This window comes from Castanea sativa, chromosome 7 (assembly GCF_040712315.1).
Source record: "Castanea sativa cultivar Marrone di Chiusa Pesio chromosome 7, ASM4071231v1".
NCBI classification, from domain to species: Eukaryota; Viridiplantae; Streptophyta; class Magnoliopsida; order Fagales; family Fagaceae; genus Castanea; species Castanea sativa.
Window position 1 is genome coordinate 248486 of NC_134019.1, and position 18443 is coordinate 266928.

Genomic DNA, 18443 nt, shown 5'->3' on the forward strand with positions numbered 1-18443 from the left:
TCTCGGAATCCCATGCCTCCCCTCTTCTTATCTTTACACAATTTTTGCTAGTTAATCCAACGGATCTTCTTTTCATCCTTGGTTTGGCCCCACCAGTAATTTGATAGGAGGGAGTTGATTTTGACACAAATGGCATTAGGCAGTTTGAATAGACTCATGGAGTAGGTGGGTATAGCTTGGGCAACCATCTTAATCAGAATCTGCCTACCTGCCCTAGATATAATCTTTTCCTTCCACCCCATCGCCCTTTTAGTGATGTTTTCTTGAAGCTCCTGAAAGGTATTAACCTTAGATTTTCCACACACCATAGGTAGTCCCAAATATTTTTCACAATTCGCCATCGCCTTTGCCCCCATCATTTGTTGTATAGCCCTTCTCATCTCTGGTTTGGTGTTAGTGTTGAAGAATAAAGATGTTTTTTGTCTGTTGACAGATTGACCAGATGCAGCTTCATAAGTCCCCAATAGATCCAGTAACCTTTGACACTCCTCCACAGTGGCTCGGCAAAATAAGAGGCTATCATGGGCAAACAAAAGGTGAGAGATACACACCCCATGTTGGCTGGATTTTATGCCCCTCAAAGTATGGCTCTCTTCAGCTTTTCTTAGCATGGCAGACAAGCTTTTAGCACAAAGCAAGAACAAGTATAGGGACAGTGGGTCCCCCTGCTTCAGTCCTCTTGTTGGTTTAATGAATCCATGTGGCTCTCCATTGATTAGGACTGAATATGAGGCTGTTGAAATTGTCTCCATGGCCAATTGGACCATTTGGGATCAAAACCCAGCTTTAGCATTATCTAACGTAGAAAGCCCCACTCCACTTGGTCATAGGCCTGGGTACAAAAGCACTCTATGCATCAAAAATCACCATAGGGAGGGCAAGTTTCAAGCAGCTAGCTACAATTTTGGACACAATTCTAGATATTACATTGCCCAAACTTATTGGCCTATAATCAGACATGTTTCTCAATTCATTATTCTTTGGAATTAATACAATATGTGTAAAGTTCATTTTTTGCAACATATGGCCAGAATTTAAAACTGAAAGAATTGCTATTGTAACATCTTGACCAACTATATGCCAATACTTTTGAAAAAAGAAAAGGCGAAAATGCACTTTTGGTCCCTACATTTTGGGTCAATTCCCATTTTGGTCCCAAAATTGATTTCTTTGCTAATGTCATCCCTAAAAAAAGAAAATCGTTTTTAAAATGGTCCTTTCCGTCAGGCTAGAAACGGAGAAATCCTACGTGGCTAACGGAATGTCTGTTCTTGACGTGGTGCTGACGTGGCTATTTAAATATTATTAAAAAAGATTATTTGGCATATTTAAATGCCATGTCAGCATTTTAATTTTTTTAAATAAAGCCACGTCAGAAAATTTATATAAAACAGAAATTAAATTTAAAAAAAAACCTTAAATCTAATTTAATTAAAAAAACTTGTTTATAAAAAAAAAAAAAAAAAAAAAAAGGTGTTCTTCGTGTTCTTCCCCATCAAACCCAGGAAGAACTCAAACCCACATTCCCGGAAAACAAACCCGGCAACCAAACAACAAACACATACCCGAAACAAAATCGAGACACATACACTCTCTCTCTCTCTCTCAAACCCACGAACACATCTTTGTTAAACCTTATCAACTCGTCCTCGTTGTTGAATTTTGGTTGCTCGCGTAGTCCACGCGTCAAGGTCTCGATGCTCTCGCGGTCGATCCGAGGCTTGAATTTCGGACTCAATGGAAGCCGCGACTCGGGAGATGGAGTGAGTCGAGACTCGGCGAGTCAAGAACGATTGGATGCTTTGTGGTGGCGGCGTGAATTCTTGAGGGTCTCGAGGAGGGCTTTGAGGTTGGAAAGGTGTTGAGAGAGGGTAGAGAGATTTGGGTCTACGGAGAGAAGCGCGTCGGACTCGGTTTCAAGCTCCGGGAGAGCGTTAATGGCGGAGGACGAGTTAAGCTCGTCCGAGTTGGGGCTCGGGTGGGCTTGTAACTCGTGCGAGGCTTGTTTTAGAGCTTCTAGCACTCTGAGAACTCGTGGGCTGTCGTCTTTTGATGATGAATCTTCCATGGTTGATTGAGTTTGAGAGAGAGAGAGAGAGAGAGAGAGAGAGAGAGAGAGAGAGAGAGAGAGAGTGTATGTGTCTGATTTTGTTGAAAGAGTTCTACTAGGAATTAAATTAGATCTCCCTTTTTTTTTTTTCCATTAAGCATTATTAAATACTAATGATTTTGTTTTCTGGGAATGTGGGTTTGAGTTCTTCCTGGGTTTGATGGGGAAGAACACGAAGAACACCTTTTTCTTTTTCTTTTTTTTAGAAACAAGTTTTTTTAATTAAATTAGATTTAAGGTTTTTTTTTAAATTTAATTTCTGTTTTATATAAATTTTCTGACGTGGCTTTATTTAAAAAAATTAAAATGCTGACATGGCATTTAAATATGCCAAATAATCTTTTTTAATAATATTTAAATAGCCACGTCAGCACCACGTCAGCAAACAGGACATTCCGTTAGCCACGTAGGATTTCTCCGTTTCTAGCCTGACGGAAAGGACCATTTTAAAAACGATTTTCTTTTTTTAGGGATGACATTAGCAAAGAAATCAATTTTGGGACCAAAATGGGAATTGACCCAAAATGTAGGGACCAAAAGTGCATTTTCGCCAAAAGAAAAAGGGCGTAACATCCGGTCCGGGAGATTTTGAGGGGTGCATTCGAAACAATGCTTGCTTTACTTCGTCAAAACTGTACCTTTGGAGTAAGGCTATGTTCATATCTAGGGTGACTACTTGATCCACTGCTTGTAATACCCACTAAAATCTATCAGGTTGGGGGAGGTGAATAAATCCTTGAAGTAGTTGATGGCTATCTCGGCAATCTGATCATCAGAATGGCACCATACCCCAGTTTAAGATGTGATTCAGGAAATTGGTTTTTCCTATGTTGTTAGCTGGCTCTTTGGTAGAAGAACTTCGTGTTTTTATTGTCCGCCGATAACCAAATGGATCTTGACCTCTGCCACCAATAAACTTCATCTTGATGGAGGAGTGCATTAATCTTTTTTTTTTTTTTTTTTCAAGGCTTTGATTGTTGGCTTGTTTGCTAGATTATTTTGTAAAGCTAATTCCTCCAAGGCCGACTGCCTCTCTTGGATTTTTGTTTTAAATTTCCCCACTGTGATGCGACTCCACTCAATTAGGGCTTGCCTACATCTTCTAATCTTCTCAAACAGCCTAAACATAGGGCTGCTAGCCCCACTCTCGGCCTCCCAAGTAGCCTGGACCACCGCCTCACATCCTTCATCACTTTTCCTTAAACCTTGGTATTTTTTTCTTCCTACATGTTTGGTTAGGCATAGATATATTGATAATAATCGGACTGTGATTAGAATAGGAAGATTGGATGTGAAAGACCTTTGCATGGGGAAAAAGAGATCTTCATTATGAATTTGCACATGCTCTATCCAACTAATCCTGAACAAAAGCATCCCTAGGGCGTCCATTATTCCCTGTGAAAATATTTCCTTGAAAACCCAAGTCCACCAAGCCACAATGAAGGAGTGCTGCCCAAAATTCCATCATTGGTTGTTGTTGTTTGGGTTGGCATCCCTGCTTCTCTAAAGATTGTAAAATCTCATTGAAGTCACCACAACATAACCATGGGACCGCAAATCTTGTGTGCAAGTGTTTTAAGAGTTGCCAAGATTCCCTCTTCCTTTGCTCCTCCGGCCATCCGTAAAAACCTGTTAACCTCCATGGTAGGTCTGGTCCATTCAATATGAGTGCATCAATGTGGTTGGGTGAGTAGGTTTGTATGTGTAAATCCACCTCCTTCTTCCACAGTAATGCCAAGTCACCTATTCCCTATTCACTTGGTACAACTAGCATGCAGCGGTAGGGTAAATTAGCCTAGATCCGCCGCATCTCCTCGACTGATTGTTTGGTTTCCATCAAAATCAAAACCTTGGGAGATTTTTCCCTTACAAGGTGAGAGGCGACATCGACTGCACGTTGGTTCCCAAGTCCCCAGCAGTACCAGCTTAATAGATTCGTTGGTGTCGGCAGGGCTAATCCACAACCTCCGTCATTGACAATAGCTTGATGTGGGTGGCATCTTGTATTTTGGTCCGTTTGCCACACGAACCAGAGTCCTTGACATTTGCTACTTCATCTTCAGATAACCTTATCTTGGATCCTATTGTGAATGCACGGCTAGGGTTTATTGTTGAAGACCCTAGCTATCTCGCAATTTTTTTCCTCATGGGGCTAATCTTGTTGATGTCCCAATTTTCTGTTTTTTTTTTCCCAAGTCACATGCTGCCTCACGTGGTTTTTTAGATGATGTAGGTGGGGTGCTATCAGACACGTATTCAATTGGAATACTAATTAGGTTAGTGGGCTGGTTTGAGTCCGTTACTTCAGCCATGCAATTCACCCCTTCCTTAATTGTTGTATCGGTTTGGGAAGCATTCAAGCCCGAGATTTTTGTTGTCAATAAATCACCCTTTAATGATTCGTTTTCCATTAATGCACAGGAATGCGTTTGACAGCTATCTTCAACGGTAGCACTATTGCCATTGAATGCGTTTATCATTGGCAGTTTTGGTTGAGGTACGTGAATCGTCTCCGTCGCTCCACTGGCTGACCCTGGCACACCGTCCGCCCTTGCTAGCCTCCTCTGATTATGTCTGATCTTGGTATTGCTTTCCTCCTTTCAACGGTAGCCTGCTTTCAGCTAGTCACCGTAGGGCAGGTCAGCCAAACCTTGATCCGTGGTTTTGGAGCAAAATTTTGCTTCATGTCTGCAACGTCCACACCGGAAACACAGACCAGCCAACCATTCATATTTGAAGCCAACTCGTATTTTATCTCCCTTAGGGCTAGATACGATCCCCCCCCCCTACAGATAGGTTTATCCAATGGAAGCTCAATTCTAATACGAATAAACCGAGCTTGTTCCGATGTGAACGCAGTGGAATCGATCTCCACTACTTCCCCCAGCCCCATGCCAATGTCTCTGCTAGTCTCCTCCGTAAGTAAGTCAAAAGGTAAGCCCCAAATCTGAATCCACATTGGAATTGTTTGGAAGGTCACTGATGCTGCTGTCATACCTCATTCCCATCTTTGAAGTACCAAAGGATGATCTTTGAAACTCCATGGACCATTGTTAATGGCACATTTCAACTGACTCTCCTAAGTGAATTTGAATTGAAACAAACCCTCCCCAACATCAATAATCTTGAGATCAGACCCCAGCTTCCAAACCGCCTTAAGTAGTGATTTCACTGCCCTTTGGTCAGGGGCGGAGCCAGAAATTTTGGTTTGGGAGGGGCCGAATTACATATTTATATATACATTCATTCACACAACTACATATTGATATGTTCACACACACACATACAGGCATGTGTGTGTATGTCCAAGAAAACTGTTTTTTAAGTATTGTCACCCTCAAATATTACATATTTTCGGTGTAGTTATTTTCATTCAACATTTTATGACTAAATCAAGTATTGAACAACAACCCGAAACTTAACAACAACATTGAAAGACTTAATCCAAATAAAACAAAATAACTCTAAGTAGAATTTTCTTTTATAAAAAACTTACTATTTGAACTCAACAACTAAAACTTACCAATTAAGAGAAGAAAAAACTAAAAAGAAGTACTTTTTTTTGCTTACAAGATGGATAGTTTGTTGTTATTAACCAATAATTTTTCGAACCCACAATTAGTTGTTCAATTACTTTTTGTAGGGGCCAACTTTTATTTTTTGGAGGGGTTATCTATTAAGTTTAAGGTCTAATATTTTTAAAAAAATTGCAAAACACATATACATTATGAAGTTTTTAAAAAATTTTGGGGGTGCCATGGCCCCCCCACTGGTAAGTGCAGCTCCGCCCCTGCCTTTGGTTATATGGTTGGGTTGTAAGGAATCGTCCCAAGAGACTTAACAAGCATTCTTCTAGTATTTCCTTTCTCCAGGTTGCCCTGACTTGACACACTTCCCCCTCCTCCTCGGTCAAGTTGATTCTTTGTAGCCTTTCAATGAAATCACCATCCATGCTGCAACACGAACTATTTTGGTCTTGAACGAACTTCCTCACTTTACTTAAGAGATCAAAGGGAACACACACTAATTAGTGAAGAAGAGCTCACCCTTGGTGAGAAGAAGAGCTCACCCTTGGTGAGAAAAAACCTAACTCCTAATAGGATTTAATTATCTTAAAAGAATGGGGATTGGGTTGGTTTTACTTTCTAAACTAGAGATAATTTTGCATTTTCTGCATATGTTCGAGATGCTCTAACTACATGCATACAAGAGATAAAGATAACGCACTTAAGAGTTGTAAGTCTTACTCTCATATGTCTGTTGATTTTGATTGTCTTCTTCAATATGCACACATAGATCCACTGCTATATCTGTTTTCATCATATCTGTAATCCATAAATCAATAGCTTTGTAATGATGTTTGGTACATTTGGATATTGTTAACTTATACAAATGGTTTTTTTTTTAGATAGGTAGACAGTGGGAATGAGAGATGGAGTTTGAACTATAGGCATGAGACACCATAAAAGATGCCATTGCACTAAATAGTTTTTCACTCAAACACATATATGCCATATTATAGGCACTACATGCTCTTGTGGAGGATCAATTAATTAGAGAAAACAAGGAATTTCATGATATAGACGAGATTTTTAAGTGTGATTGGTCACCAATAAGTTATAACTAATTGAGTTTAACCACAAGACATAGATCAAGGAAAAGTTAAGAAATCTCATGTCCTAATTATGGGTCAAAAACATGAGTTTGAAACATGAGTACACATGAGGAAGGTGTTAGACACCTCATTACCTATAAGGAATGTGTTTCCACAAATTTTCAAGGTTTTAGGGGTTTTCTACAACTTTCCTACAATTTTGGGGTAAAATTGTAATTTCAGTGAAGTATGTGGCTCTTAGTGGAGCGACTTGCCCATATTTTGAAAACCCCTAAAACTATAATTCACATATTAATGACTTGCACATGTTAGGGGTTTTCCATGTTATGTGAAATTCCACATATTAATCTCCCCATGTAATTCACATATTTAAAATATGTTATTAAAAGATAGATATATATATATATATATATATATATATATATATAAAACATATATACTTTTTTTGTAATAAAAGCATATAATGACATACTTAATCTATATATTACTAAAAGCTGAAGCGTAGCATTTAATGTTGTTATGCTCACGTTGAGCCACGTCGGCAGCCGTGTCATTCCTATCATTTTTTTGTATTTTTCCTACAAATTAAAAAAGTTTTTACACCTTTTAAAATACTAATAATCTCTTCCATAAATTTAAAATAGTTTTGATACATTTTAAAATACCAATAATCTCCACCATAAAAGCCCCATTTCCACTATAAAGCCCACTTCTTATGCATTTAATTCCACCATAAAGTCCAAACCCAAAGCCTTTTCAACTTAGACCCTTTGTGAAACCTTTCTGAAACACGGTTACAAAACTTTTCACGCAAAACCCTTTTCTTCCCCTTCCCCACGTTTTCTTTCTCCATGTTTTTTTCCTCCCCACGTTTCTATTCTAAGGCTTCACATTTACTGCACGGTTTTAGATTCCTTCCCCTTCCCCTTCCCCATGTTCTGGTAAACCACTTCTTTCTTCTCTCTATATGTTATTCTCCCTCTCTCCTCTGCTCTCTTTACTCTATTTACTACAACAACTTTGAGACAATTTTTCCATACAAGTTATTTGCAAGCAAAGCCCCAAAAGCTAGAACATTATCAAGATAGCACCCACCTTCAACGGCATCCCACCACCGTAACACCACCGACACCACATCGATAAAGGTATTTTCTTATATACACAAATTTTGGAAATAATTATGATTTAGGTTTGATTGTTATGGACTACTTAGTTTTGATTTACGTAGCAGGCCTAGATTTGGTTTTGATTAAGGTTTAAAATTTAGAATTGGTTTGGGAGAGTTAGAGAGAAGAGAAAGAGAAGGGCACCATTGGAGGGCTCTGAAACACCAAAGAATGAAACGTAGACTATTTTAATTGGTCTCCCTCAGCCCATGCCAAAAAACCCATACGGTTAGCCCCTCTCTTATTTCAATCAATTTTTATTTTCATATGCTAGAAATTTACATATTTCTTTAATATATTTTTTGAATAACTTTTCGCTATTCAAATTTAATCTTCTCTAAACTATTAGTGTCTTTTTTATTTGGATGAGTTCAGACACTAAAAAGAATCTTTCTCTTTTGGTGAGTTCGGATGCAGCTTCTGCCTCTCCATAGCAATCTCTCTTCATCATTTTTGGGGTTTCTTATTAATGTGTGTTTCATCTATGTATTTTGTTATTGTTGATGAGATTTGAAAATAATCTTTTTGTTTATTTATTAAAGAATACAACTTTGTGTTTATTAAAATTATATATTGTTGCTACTTATTGGGTCGTGTTCAATGCATTTTGTGATTTGCCATTTAATCCTAGGCCCAAGGTGAACTCATCATCATCTCTCACCAAAGCCACTGCAAAGTTGAATACAGGTAATCTAAGATAAACAAGTTGCTTCCTTTCTTCTATTTTTGGGAATTTTTTTTTTTTAAGATGAAGGCATATATATATATATATATATATATTGAAGTTACAATTTGGCAAAGGCATCCAAAAATTTTACAAAATAATTTATTAGATGTAGGTAGCCAATTGCTTGCAAGTGAGAGAGGCTACAATTTCAATGAATTTGTTCTAAAATGTCAATCTCTTCCTATTCCTATGACACGTATTTTGGTAGTAAACTTGGGACTGTTCGGACGGCTTGACAATTAGAACATTAAAAAATATGCTCTTTGTTCTTTACGAGATATATACATGTTGATTGTGATATTTATGTAGACATGTACTTATGCATGTCTATGTGCTTTTGATTTTGGAAAATTGTACATTTTTGAGGTTCTTGAGTAAAGGATCTATTGGTTTTTTTTTTTTTTTGGTTATGTGTATATGTGTGTTTGGATGTGTTAAGCATTCCAATTTTCAATGCTATTCAGTTTTGAGAGGTAGATGTTAAATTGTGTTTATGTTTTAGCAATCTAACATTAATCATCCTGAATGTCATTTTATTTTATATAAAAATTGAATTACCATAAAAGCAATAAATGTATTAGACAAAAAATAAAATATAGAGGCCATCTATCTTTTCATTGCATGTACTTGCTGTATTTATTTTTTCATGTTTGTGGTTGTACATGATGAAGATGGGGTTACATACTATTTTTGCTTTATTGATTTTTTTTTTGTAATAAGCTTAATTTAATTGCTGTATTTGAGTTTTTTTTTCCTTTGTTTTTATCATATTCTATTTTATATGTTTTTTGTAATTAGCACCAAAAGAATGTACTGCGATGTGTGTACTTTATCAAAAGGTATAATTTGGTTTAATGAAAGAATTTTGATATATTGTGAGCAAGTTATTGGGGGGTTTAATACATCAATTTTGAAGTTAGAATAGTGTGTTGAATTTGGCAAATTTATGGTAATGGAATAATAGTGTGAAAATTTTAGAAACTTTTCTGTGCAAGAAGCCAACATGAATCCAACAATAAGGCCATGAACATCTAGGTAGTCTCTTTGCATGTTTTTGTTTAAATTCTTTTCCTTCCTCTAATATAGTTTTGCTGTTTAATTTGTCAGTTAAATTTGAAAAAAAGAATTTTCCTTATTCTAGATGAAATTGTTTATAAGTTTGTATTTTGTGACCATGTTTAGTCTTTTTATGTGGGGACGATTTTGAGTTTTTTAATTTGAATGATGTAGGGCCCTAAGTTGCCAATGGTTTCTACAATTTTAATGAGCACCTTTTGGGAAATCTAGGCTGTTACTTTGGTTAATTGTATTTTTTTTCATTTTTAATTTGAATTGTCATAATTCTTAACTAATAGCATCATTGAATTTTGTTGATACATGTTCTCCTGTTTGAAAATGTAAAACACCCTATCTTCATATTGCTTTTTTCAATTCATAGCCTATCATTAATATTGAGCTAGAATTAGTTGGTCTAGGCTTGGTTACATTTACATTCGTTAATCTTTTTCTCATGAGATGATAGGATACGAAAATGGGGTTATGTGCCTCTTGCAATATTTAAGCATGTGTTGGAGGTTGTGTTTTATATAATTGAATGTTTTTGGTACATGATTTTTGTTCATATTCATTGCAGCATAATAGTCTCCTACTTTTTCCCCTCTCCAATCTATATTTCCTTGAGATATTGTTCATTTTGGTGAATAAAATATCTTTGATATTGTTAGATCATTTGCATGTGGTCTTCTAGGGTAAAAATGAAGGTGAATTTTAATGATTCAAACAAATTTATTGACTTAACTATTCAATTAATAAGTTAGATTTTATTTCTTTTTTGTTGTCTTATGCTTCTTCTCCTTCTTTTATTTTTTATTTTATTTTCAAAGAAAGTAAATACATGTATAGGGTGGAATACCATTGTTTAACAATTTTTCTATGGTGTAGCTTTGTGAATTCCTAAGGAGGAAGGTCGTGGATACTTTGCTAATGCTTGCTATACATAGGGCTGAACTTGGGAATTGATGCTGAAATATATCCGAGGAACTTCATCTTTTGAGACTTATCAAGTTTTTATGTCTCTCCTCTTTCGGATAATGATTCAAAGTAATTGTTTATTCAATTAATTACAAGTAATTGTGATTTTAATTCTGAGTCCACTTGACACTTTTCTTAGTATTCTTTGATTCAACGTTTTTGTGTTGCTCACAATTTGGATGTTATGGAATCAATGATTCACTTATTTTGGGTTGGTACTATTTTTATTTTAGAAAGAAGAGAAAAAGGTTTATGGGTTTTTATTTGAACAATCAATATTTTATTTTATATTTTATTTGTAGTTTTCAATGCAACTGATATCAATTTAGTATACATACATGAAGGTGGAAATGACAGTGCTTGATGATCTTTTTTTTTTTAATTTTTTCGTGCATCGCACGGGTTAATGACTAGTGTAACTGTAAGTGCACAATTGCACCCGGACCCAAAAACAAATGTTGGGCTCAGGCCCAATGAGCCTTATACAATAAAACTTATAGAGAATGGGTTTGAAATCTAGGTTCAGGATGTTGGAAGTTCGATTAACAGACTAAAGTGCCACAATCTAAACAAATGGTAGACAAATATGACAAGAGACCTCCTCGGACGTAAGCCGAGGACGATATGTGTTTATATGTTCTCTTTCTATGTCAAAGTTTACAATTCCTAGTTCCTGTTTTCTCTCAGCGGAAAGTGCAGAGAGATCCCCCTTTCTTTCCTCTTTCGTTTCCTTATATATTTCTTCTTCACTGGTTCATACACGTGTCATACAAATCTCCCCCCCCCCCTGGATACTTGTCACATCCACCACCTTCTTAAAGTCTTCAAATAATAGGAGGGAAGTTGAATCCTACTGTTCAGAGGTTATTTTCCCATTCATGCGGCCAGGGAGGTAGATGCAGGGTCTTTAATGTGGTGGTAGCAGCCTTTTCCTTAGATATTTCTCTCACATCCTCGCTTCTAGAGGGTGCTTGGATCACCCTCTTACCCATCAATTTTTCCAGAATTCTGCCTTTAACCCATTTAGCAAGTCCCGAGGTCTTTGCTGGGCCTGTCCGAGGAGACATTCCTCCTCGGACAACTCCTCAGACCTTTACAATGCAGATTGATTTGTGGGCTTGGAGGCCCTGATCAAAAACAAACTAGTACCACCCAATTAGGCCCAAAGCCCAAATGTTTATTCAGGAGTTTTCACCCCCCACAATAGCCCTTCAAAACTCTATTTTTCCCACCCATCCGAGGAGAGAAATATAGTTTTGATCCGACCAGAGTACCTCCCACACGTTTTGTAAACCGCCACACGTGTATGGGTCCTTTCGTTCCCTGAAAACGCTTCTGACACTTCGAAACCCGGAACGCGCGCATTTATGACCGCAAGTTACATCCTGTTCCCCACGTTTAACGGTAAGATGAACATCCAACGGTCCAAGTTGGCCTCTAAAAATTTGAGCGGGACAAATTTAATTTCGAGGCTGCCTCCCACATGTCAAAACGCCTGGAAACCCGTGCCTTCATTCATTTCTTCAGAAATCAATCATATCAAAGTGTCATTCATCACCTTTTCTCTCCAGAAGCTCGTGAAGAATCGCATAACCAACTCCAGTAAGTTTTCTCTTTTCTTTATTCATTCCTTCTCGGCTTCTGTCCTCGGCTCCCATCTAAACCTCTTTTCTTCTTCAAACTCTTATTTTCGCTTCTCCCAAATGGGTAGATTTAAGTGTCTAGTTGATACTGACATCGGTATGGAGGGTTTTAGGGCCAAGTATCATATTCCCAATGACATAGGCTTGAGATACTGTCCAGTAGAAGCCGTAGGTAGCGCTAGGAGAGACGGAGAAGTCATTATTCCCATGATTGCCTTCATAGAAGGTGGGATGACTCTCCCCATGAGAAATGTGACTAGTGAATACCTTCGCAACCATAGGTTATGCCCAGACCAGTGTGCACTAAACGTGTTTAGGGTCCTAGGCAGTGTCGATACTCTAAACGAGCAAATGGGCTTAAACCTCACATGGCACGACATTGCCTTCATGTACGAGTGCCACAAACTCAAAAAAGTAGGATACTACATCAAATCCAGATCCAGCATATTTAGACTAATCTCCTGTCTTCCTAAATCCAACAAAGGCATGAAGGACAACTACCTCATCGCCTCAGGAAACTAGTATGACGGTCCTCACTGCCCAGTCGTATGGGGAGAACCAGGTGTGAATCCTTAGGAGTTAGATTTACTAACCTATGATTCAACCCCGTTACCTTTACCATTTTTAATTTTTATTTCATATTGTTCCTTTTTGTCTTGATGTTTATCATTTGTCTGACCATATTCTTCTTCTCGGATGTTTCTCCTCACAGATAAACAACACGTACATGCACGCCTCAACCTCTGCAACATTGCCGACCTGAACCGTGTCATTCGCTCTGAAGTATTCATTAGTGAGGACCTACAGTTAAGAGCTTCCCACCTGATACTGGGATACGAGCCCATATCAGTGGACTTTCAAGAAATTGAAAACGCCATCATCGCGGGAGATAAGCGACGCAGAAGGATAGACGTAGCCAGACCAGGCTTCCTTTCTGACAGAGTAATTCCCGACGATCCCACCACTATTCTATACACGCGCCCTATCACAGCAATTTCCCTCTCGGTGCAATCCCAGACAACCGCCATCCTAGAAGAGCAAGCATCCTCACACCACTTATTGGACGAAAAGATAGACAATTTTCAACTCGAGGACGTCAAAAGGCCTTGAGGGAATCCATTTGTTATTCTCTCAAATGACGAGCTCACGCTCGCCGAGACTTCGAGGATACAAGGTCTGGTGATTGCTCAACCTGACTCCAGTTCCGAAAAAGAAGAAGAAGAAATGGACGTGTTAAAGCAATTAATGCAGAAAAGGGGCGCGAGAGTCTGTCAAAAGGGAACAGGTGGGTCGCAAGTCCCTCCATCCTTGCCCCCACCCCCTCCTCCCTCCGATCCTAAGCCTCCCGTTGTGGAGCCTAAGAAGAAAAGGAAAGGTGAGGCCGATGAGGCAGATGGGGAAAGGTAGAAGAAGTAGAAACAACAACAACAACAACCCCAGCAGCAAAAACTTAACAAGGGCAAGGGACGTGCCTCCTCAGTAGAAAACGGGGAGAACAAGGACCTTGCCAAGGTGCGCCGTGCACCGGCTAACTGGTCTCCCAAGCTTATGCTGGACGGGGCACCAATCCCTTCCCAGTCTAACATTAGGGCGTTCTAACAAGGCCATACTCTCCACCTGGTCAATGCCTTGGAACGTCCCCTTCTCTTGCCCAAGGACATGGAGGCCCTAGACAAGATGAACCAGCTCCATCTATTCCTTTCGCTAAAAAGGGACTTGGCCTTGGTAAGTATTTAAGTTTTATCCTCGTCCTGTATTTATGAGACCTGTGTTACTAATAGTGCATTTATTTTGATATTTCACCACAGGCCATCCAGGAAGTCTTCGCTGCCGAGAAGTGGGTAGAGGATTCTCGAAAGAAGGCTGGACTTGAACTAGAGCTTAGGCTGAAGACTGAGAAGTCCTTAGGCCAGGCCCTTGCGCAGAATGAGAAGCTAACCACGCAGTTGGCGGAGCTAAAAAGAGAAAAAGATGGTGCCGAAGCTAGCCTGAAGACAATGAGTACCCAGGTGGAGGGGCAACGCAAGCTTCTTCGTCAAAGGGATGAGGAGTTATCCAAAACTCAACAGGAACACTCCGACTTGAAGAATAAGCTTGCCAGGATGAAGGACGAGGTTCGTACCTTCAAGGATTCTATGGAGGCCGCGAAGAAGGCCGCTTACAAGGAAGGGGTAGTGGCGACAGAAAACCAGCTAACTAAGGAGTTTGTTGGGCTGTGCCGAGAGTACTGCCAGCAAGTTTGGGAGGAAGCCTTAAACATGGAAGGGATTCCCTTAACTTCCGAGTTGAGGAAGCCCGAAAACATTTGGCTTCCCCTAGACATCTAGGAGATAGAAGAACTTCCTCTTGTCGCCCATGCCCATGAGACAACACCTTCCATGCTCCCTCCTAAAATCCCAGAGCCCATTCCTACTCCTACAAAACTAACGAGTTCCAATAAAGAGAAGGAACAGGGTGACGGTGCCGAGGAGGCTACTAGCCAAAGTGCCGAGCCTAATGCCCCTCCACCAGTGGCAACAGACAAAGGAAAACAAGTCCAGTCCTCTTTTGAAATGGAGCTAAAAAGCACAGAAGTTGCTAGCACTTCCGAGCAGAACCCTCCTTCTAAGGCTTAGTGTTTAGGTTATTTAGGACTTCTATTTTTATCGTGTAACAAATTTTTGAATTTTTGCTTCGTATGTATATTGACAGAAATTAATGACAAACTCTTTGGTTTGATTTTCATTTACCTTGCAATTTTTAGTATAATAATGCTCATCAGCACAAAAATGAATGAATGGAACAATTAACACCACTTGCAATATTTCAATTTGTCATGACTTCAAATAGAAACACACATACTTAGCTTATACCTTGCAAATCATGACCCGCGAACAAAACATGTGTGAAACAGCAATATACAATCTAAAACTTAACTTAGAATTTAACTTGGGGCATAAAGCAATCCAGGTGTTTCATCAACACTTCAATACTAATGCGATATAGTTTTTGCCAATCTTCTCAAGATAGAGGGTTCAAGGACCCAGCATAATCAAACTTCCCATCAACAACAAGTAGGGTGTCAAGTTTTTGCAAGGCATGTGGTCCGAGAGCCATGCATGTCTAAGTTTTTAGTTAATACTTAGAAGCAGTAACTTGAAATGTTAATTTCCCCAAAGTAGAAGGGCTGTGGACCCGACATAACTACGGTTCTGTTTAACAAATGATAAGATATCAATTTCCACACGATATGTGGTCCAAGGACCATCCATGACCAAGTATCTGTTTGACACTTAGAAATAGTAACTTGAAATGTTAATTTTCCCAAAGTAGAAGGTCTGTGGACCCGTTATAACTAAGGTTGTGTTTAACAAATGATAAGATATCAATTTTCACAAAGTATATGGTCCGAGGACCATCCATGACCAAGTTTCTATTTGACACTTAGAAATTGTAACTTGAAATGTTAATTTCCCCAAAGTAAAAGGTCTGTGGACCTGTCATAACTAAGGTTCTGTTTAACAAATGATAAGATATCAATTTCCACAAAGTATGTGGTCCGAGGACCATCCATGACCAAGTTTCTGTTTGACACTTAGAAATAGTAACTTGGAATGTTAATTTCTCCAAAGTAGAAGGTCTGTGGACTCGTCATAACTAAGGTTCTATTTAACAAATGATAAGATATCAATTTCCACAAGGTATGTAGTCCGAGGACCATCCATGACCAAGTTTCTGTTTGACACTTAGAAATAGTAACTTGAAATGTTAATTTCCCCAAAGTAGAAGTTTTGTGGACCCGCCATAACTAAGGTTCTGTTTAACAAATGATAAGATATCAATTTCCACAAGGTATGTGGTCCGAGGACCATCCATGACCAAGTTTCTGTTTGACACTTGGTAAGATATCAATTTTCACAAGGTATGTGGTCCGAGGACCATCCATGACCAAGTTTCTGTTTGACACTTAGAAATAGTAACTTGAAATGTTAATTTTCCCAAAGTAAAAGGTTTGTGGACCCGTCATAACTAAGGTTCTGTTTAACAAATGATAAGATATCAATTTCCACAAGGTATGTGGTCCGAGGACCATCCATGACCAAGTTTCTGTTTGACACTTGGTAAGATATCAATTTCCACAAGGTATGTGGTCCGAGGATCATCCATGACCAAGTTTCTATTTGACACTTAGAAATAGTATCTGATAAGCCCAAGTACATATTGATAATTTAAACCACGAACGATAGAAGTGCTTTTTATTAATAATAATACCTTCGTAGGTTGTTTACATTCCAAGGACGTTGTACAATATTTTCATCTAGATCAGCTAGTCGATATGATCCTATGCCTGCTACAGAGATGATCCGATAGGGTCCTTTCCAATTTGGTCCTAGCTTTCCCCATGCTGGGTTTTTGGCAGTACCCACAACTTTTCTCAACTGGAATAAGAAGAGTCATGACAAATGGTGACAACTGGTTTTCGCGAGTGTCTCGTGAGTAAGGCCTTCCCGTGAGATACCCCCCCGAAACAATCTATTCTGCTATTTTGTCATATCTTCTCCACTACATCCTCATACACACTATATATACCATCATTTCCCACATATTGAGTAGAGAGCTTTTCAGAAGAGAAAACCCTAACCTCAAACCCTTGAGAGTGTGAGATTGTCATACCCACAATTCTCTACACCATCCATTGTGGTTTTCCTCTAATCCTACCTCTCTATTTTCAAATCCTTAAGAGGTTGATATCCCAAACACTTACCACACTCAAATTGAGTGTTCAGTGAGTTTTTGGTGCTGCTGGGAAGCATTAGGAGAAGCCAAGTTTTGGTGGATGCAATCGGGCGCATTGCGGGATTCGGAAAGCTAGACAAGACATGGTTTCAAGAAGCCTTGTTGGAGTTGGAGCTTGGAAGGCTTAGGTGCATTGGGTAGACTAGGCTTGGAGGGTCTTTCGCTATTCGTGTATCCAAACTTATTGTCTAATGGATTGATTTATTGCTTGGAAGGCGGCGGAGAGGTTTTTCGCTGAGTTCTTTTGTTTTCTCTTTGATTACACATTAGAGTGTTATCTTGTATTTGTAGCTCTCTTCCCTACTCTTTTAGTTTTTATTTTACTGCTGTGTTTTAATGAACATGGCTTAGAGTAGTTGTATTGTTTGTTCGCTCACATTTACTCTATTCCACACTTAGTTTAAGTTAGAGTAAAATCAACCGAGCCGTAATTTTTTAATTTGGGGTCAAACAGCTCTTGTGTTTTTAACACAAATCCAAAATTTCATATATATATATTGGAAGAAATCATTTTTGTTTTCCTTTTTCCTTTTCTTTTATAAGTGTTTAGTCATACTTTTACTTTATACGTGATCATAGATATGGCTGTAGGTGATTCAATTAATGGATGTCTATTTATTTTGGGATAAAGAAGAGCTATGTAATGCTACTCAAGGCAAACTGAGACATGGAATTTCTCTCTCATTTGCTCACCAAAGATGTTTGTTGGGGCAGAATCATTCCATAGAAATTTGGAGGAGTTTCTAATTTCCTGCTAGGTTTGTTTGGATGATTTTTTTTAATTTTAAGAATGTTTTTCGATCTTTCTTGTATTTGGTATATGGTAGCAATATCATTGAAAAATATGGTTAAGAAGAAAACTTAAGTTGTTCAAGAGAAAACAAAAGAAAAAAATTTGGCTTTTGCAGCCTTTGAATAATAACACAAATTTGGCTAAAAAAGAGTATAGGTAGTTAATAGTGTTGTTGAAAATATTAAGGATTGTAATTTCTCTTATCTATTGTAACTATTAAATATGTAACTATTTTTTTGGTCTCTAAGAGTATTAGCATTAGTATGTGTGAAGCCTTGCAAAATAGAAAAAGTTGCTCATTTTACACATTTTAAGCAAAAAAAATACTCACATCAGTGGGTGTAAAATTGTGCATTTATGCACAATTGCTACAGTAACCGTGCATATATGCACGGTTACTACGGCTATGCATATCATTATTTTTATATTTTTTCTCTCACCTCTCTTCTTTCTCCATCTAACTGCTCTCTCTCCCTCTCTCTCTCTCTCTTTCTCTCCCTCTCCCTCTTCTCTGAACTGGACAAAACTGATCAACCACCGACCATTGTCCAACCACCACCGCAATAGCACCACCCACCACCA

The 18443-nt window shown here is 38.5% G+C and overlaps 1 long non-coding RNA gene across 1 annotated transcript in view; it reads right to left on the minus strand.

Moving 5' to 3' along the window:
- Positions 1–5913: 5913 nt before the first annotated feature.
- LOC142642878 (uncharacterized) overlaps positions 5914–18443 on the minus strand; it is a 36305-nt gene continuing 23775 nt past the window's right edge. Inside the window, exons 4-5 of the long non-coding RNA XR_012845756.1 lie at positions 6358–6435; positions 5914–6108 (exon numbers count right to left, since the gene is read on the minus strand). This is a non-coding gene — a long non-coding RNA (uncharacterized LOC142642878). The remainder of the gene's footprint in view (positions 6109–6357; positions 6436–18443) is intronic.